We start from the raw sequence: 5072 nt of genomic DNA on the forward strand, positions 1-5072 counted from the left end.
CACAGGCACACACCTACACATGTGTATGGACACACACGGAAAGCCTTGGAACTGATGTCACCATGTGCACACACATCTACAATGCACATGTACCCACATACACACCTACACACGTATATACACACATGCACACACCTATACACACATATGCACACACCTACACATGCATATGGGCACACACGCACGTACACACATGCAAGCACACAGGCACACAGGCACACAGTCCCAGGGCAGGCAGGGTAAGAGTCACATGAGGAATCCTGAATACCCCACACTGCATGGGGATCCAGGGCCGGGGGGGGTGGCCCCAGCAGTAGAGGCTGCTCATCTCCGAAGCTCTGTCACCCTCCACTCCAGCTCAGGGCTCACGCTGACATCAGTTCTAAGGCTTTCCATGGGAGTGTGGGTCATGGGACTGTGATATGGGACAAGGGCTTTTCTGGCACATTCGACAAATTTTTGCTAGGAAGCCTAAAATTTACATCTTTGTGAGGAAGCATAAAATTTACATCTAAACCAACCCGTGGGATGACAGTGATTGTTGTTGCTATTATGATCTTGCTTTACATATTATTATACTTTCTGAAATGTATGAATTGGAGATTAAAATTTTAGTTGAGCCCAGGAGTTTAAGACCAGTCTGGGCAACATGGCAACATCCCATCTCTACAAAAAATTAGCCATGCGTGGTGGCACACACCTGTAGTCCCAGCTATTCAGGATGCTGAGGTGGGAGGATCACCTGAGCCTGGGAGTTTGAGGTTGCAGTGAGCTGTGATCAAGCTTGCACTCTAGCCTGGGTGACAGAGCAAGACTGTCTCAAAAAACAACAACAACAACAACAAAATTCCCCCTTAAAACAACACTATCATCCACCCGTCATCTGTATATTAAATATCTAACTGTAAAACTCTCAGCCTATTTTGAGAGACGAAGTTACCCTCAAGTCCCAAGCAGATGACAATAAACTGGAAAAGCAACGGGAAATCTCCAGACAGAACAATCTCCCTCGGACTCCCCAACATATCTCAGGGGTCACATCCAGGTCCTCCACCGGATGCTGCTCCCGGTCTCTGTTGGGCCATCTGGAGGGTGTCAGATCAGCTGGGCGAGCAAGGGCAGGGCCAGCCTGACTGCGGGATCTCAGGCAGCCTCCTCGCCCAGTCAATGTCTTTGTCCTAACACATCAAGGGACCTGGCGTCCCCCACCCCAGGAAAATCCTGGGCCTACACAGCCCCCTCAAACAAGGTCAGTGTATGAGACACACTCAGAGCTGCCCCCGGCCCCAGCATCCTTGGATCTAGCAGTGAAATAGTTGGTGCCTTCACCGTGCTGTGGTGGGAGGCCCAGAGGTGAAGGTGCAGAAAGCCCGTACCATAGAGCTCCTAGTGGAGAAGACGGGAGTGGAAGCGCACAGTGCAGGAAGCCTGGGGCTGGGGAGCCTGGGCAAGCACCAGAGAAGGTCTCCAGACCAAGCTCGAGCTGTGGGGCGGGAGTCAGATCACGGCCAGCACTGTGAGCTTGGTATGGGTGAGTCTCCTGATGCCAGACAGATGTGCTCTTGGAACAGCTGTCTGTGAACCTCATCTGGGAGAACCAGATCTTTATTTAAAGCAAATTAAGGGGCCGGGCGTGGTGGCTCACGCCTGTAATCTCAGCACTTTGGGAGGCCAAGGCAGGTGGATCACCTGAGGTCAGGAGTTCGAGACCAGCATGGCCAACACGGTGAAACCCTGTCTACCAAAAATGCAAAAATTAGCTGGGTGTGGTGGCAGGTGCCTGTAGTCCCAGATACTCAGGAGGCTGAGCCACAAGAATCGCTTGAACCCGGGAGGCAGAGGTTGCAGTGAGCCAAGATTGCACCACTGCACTCCAGCCTGGGCGACAGAGCGAGAATTGTTTCAAAAAAAATTAATAATAATAAAACAAAATAAAGCAAATTATGAAACTTTGTTCCTTAAGGGACCCAAACACACACCCACTGACCTTGAGCCCTGGTGCCTGGTGCTGTGCTGAGAGGCCGGCTCTCCAAGGCCGGCCACCACCAGACAGGGCCCAAGGAATGGGTGGTCCTGGAGGGAGGCAGCGGCGACCGCGAATAAATATTGACAACGCAGCGGGAGGTGTGCTGCTGGGAAAACGTGAACGACCTGCACTGAGCTCGAGGAAGGAGTACTCAGTGTGTCTGGGGGAGTGAATGCCTCCTCATGAGGCGTGCATCCCTGGTCTATATCACGTATAGCTGATCTCAGTGGGAGGCCGAGGACATGCGGTGTGGGTTCAGCACCCAGCAGGTGAGGCTCGCTCACAGAAAGGCAGCAAGAGGACCTCAACCCAGAACGCAGCAGGCCTGGGTCCAGTCCGGAGGGCCACCCACACCCCCTCACACACCCTCTTCTCCAAGCCTCATCCCTGAAGTGAACACAGAAAGGCCCACCCAGGTGGGTGTAGGGAGCCTGAAGGAGGGTGGACAGGGACCACCAAGCACCTGTTAGCTGTAGCCACATCTTAGGCTTTGAAGCAGCTAAGGGGGAGGGAGGTGTGCGGTTGGGGGTTGGGCAGGACATCATAATCCAGGGCTGAAGGGGAACCACCCAAATTCAGGTGGGAAGACAGACAATGGCGCCCGGCTGCAGCCTCCAAGAAAAGCCATCCATGGGAGACCCACCTGTCCCTCCGCAAGCCTTCGACCCGCTCTACCTCCAACTCCTGCACAGACTCCAGGCTGTCTGTTCAAACAGCTGGCACCTCGTCTGCCCATCTCCATGACACAAGGTGTATTTATTTCCAAGAACATGCCCTAGAGGAGGGGCTCAGGCTCTTGCAATTACTGCCCCACCACCTGGAGGCAGGTACACAGTGAGGGCACCCACTGGATGACCAAGATCCCAGCTGTCCTGGAATGCCACCCAATACCATCCAAGAGGAGCAAGGTCAGGGTCGGAGGCCTAGATCTCCCTGGCGGCCTCCATTTCTTCTTCCACACATGAGGTGGCCAAGTTCAGAACTCAGGGCGGGTAGTGTGGACACTCTCTCATGTCGGGATGGGGATAGGGTTGCATGAATCCCTTCCACCAAGCACCTGGAACTCTGGGAGATTTTCAGGCTGGTGGCCAGAGGCATCAGGACACGCACACCTGGTGGCACCTGGGTGACATCACAGAGATGTACAAGCTCACATTGTAGAAGGCCCCACAGTGGACAGGGCTTGGGGAGGAGGGCTTGGTCCCCCTATCTCAGAGAGGGAGAAAAGGACATAAAAGCGGGGAGGGATGGCCAGGTGCAGTGACTCACACCTATAAACCCAGCACTCTGGGAGGCTGAGGCAGGAGGACTGTTTGAGCCCAGGAGTTCAAGACCAGCCTGGGCAACATGGCAAAGCTCATCTCTACAAAATATACAACAATTAGTCTGGTGTGGGGGCATGTACCTGTAGTCCCAGCTACTTGGAAGGCTGAGGTGGGAGGATCACCTGAGCCGGGGGAGGTTGAGGCTACAGTGAGCCATGATCGCACCACCGCACTCCAGCCTGGGTGACAGAGTGAGACACTGTCTCCAAATAAAAAAAAAAAAGGAGGCGGGCGCTTAGGAGAGGAGGCAGTCAGGGCCGGGGACGGAAGTTCCATGGAAGCCATCCCGAGGGAAGCAGCGAGGAGTTTCCCCCGGGACGTACCTGATTGGCCTCCTCGTGCCCCACACAGCCTCCAGCCTCTGTCTCCCTGGCCGTTGCATTCCAGGTCACTGGCCTTGGGGCCCCTCCCTTCCCTGCCATTGGCAGTCATTCCCAGGAGGGTGGGGGAAAGAGTAGGGGGGGCATCACCCTCACCTCTCGGTCCTCAGGGCTCTGGCCAGTCCTTACTGCTGAAGAAAACACACCTCAGCTTCCCGGAGGGAACCCCGGCTGCCAGGCAGAAGTGGGGGCTCTGGGCCCAGCTCCCACACTCGACCCCAGGCAGATATCCCCCTCTGGGTGCTCTCCAGGACCTTTGCCACCCACATGCTGGGAGCCTGTGCACCCAGGCAGGGCAGGAGGACAAGGTCACTACCATCTCCAAGGTCACTGCAAGCTCCTCCCAAACTGAGGCCTGGAGGCCCTAATATAACCCACTCCCAAGGTCCACCCCTCCTCCAGGTGGCCTGCCCCACCAAGCTGGGACCAGTGCCCTTCCCTCTGAGGTGTCCCACCCCACCACCCGGCCAAGCGCCCTGAATCACCAGGCCTCCCTGAGCACCAGCTGAGTCGGCTCAGGGCACTAAACGCTTACCAGAAGGCAGGCAACCCCGACAGTGCCTAAAACAAGGGGCAAGATTGCCACTTAACAGATCAGAGAACCGAGGCTCAGAAATGGGAAATGACTCACCCAAGGTCACGCAGCCTACACGAGGACTGGAGATCCAAAACAAGCCTGGCTGCCCAGCCTTGCCGTGCCCAAACTATGGCTGGCCTCAGAGCCACCTCTGGAGCTTGTTTAAAATGCAGATTCCTGGCCCACCCTAAAGATTTGGCTTCAGCAGGTCTGGGATGACCCAGGAATCTGCACTTTAGCTGGTGAGCTCCTCAGTGGTTCTGACAGGAGGAGGCTTCGGGTCACACACTTCCCAGAAATACAGCTACACCACATGACTCTCCAGACCTGAAACGCCACATGTAGAGGGTATAGGCAGGACTGTGTCAGAGGCATCCCAAAAGGTCCCTTCTGGAAGCTCCTACAAACAGCCAAGAAAGCCCCAAGGTTCTTCAGTTGACCCAAGTCATCAGAGCAGCAGAAATGGGGGTGCTGGACAGTAAACCTCTGCCCAGCACCCCAGCAGCTCCTGCCAACCTGTCACACCGTGGAGCTCTGGGAGTCAGAAATACTTTTCTTGCCATGGTGTGGCAGTGGCCTCAGAAGGGCTGCAGGGGAATCACTCTCCCACCACTCCGACCTCTAATGCATTTACAAAAAATAACAACCCTCCCGTCTCAAGCCTACCTCAGGAAAAAAATCAGATACAGTATGGGTGAGAGTGAGAATGGGTTTTATTTTTTATTTATTTTTTTAATTTATTTTTTGAGACAAGGTCTTGCTCT

This window comes from Pongo abelii, chromosome 12 (assembly GCF_028885655.2).
Source record: "Pongo abelii isolate AG06213 chromosome 12, NHGRI_mPonAbe1-v2.0_pri, whole genome shotgun sequence".
NCBI classification, from domain to species: domain Eukaryota; kingdom Metazoa; phylum Chordata; class Mammalia; order Primates; family Hominidae; genus Pongo; species Pongo abelii.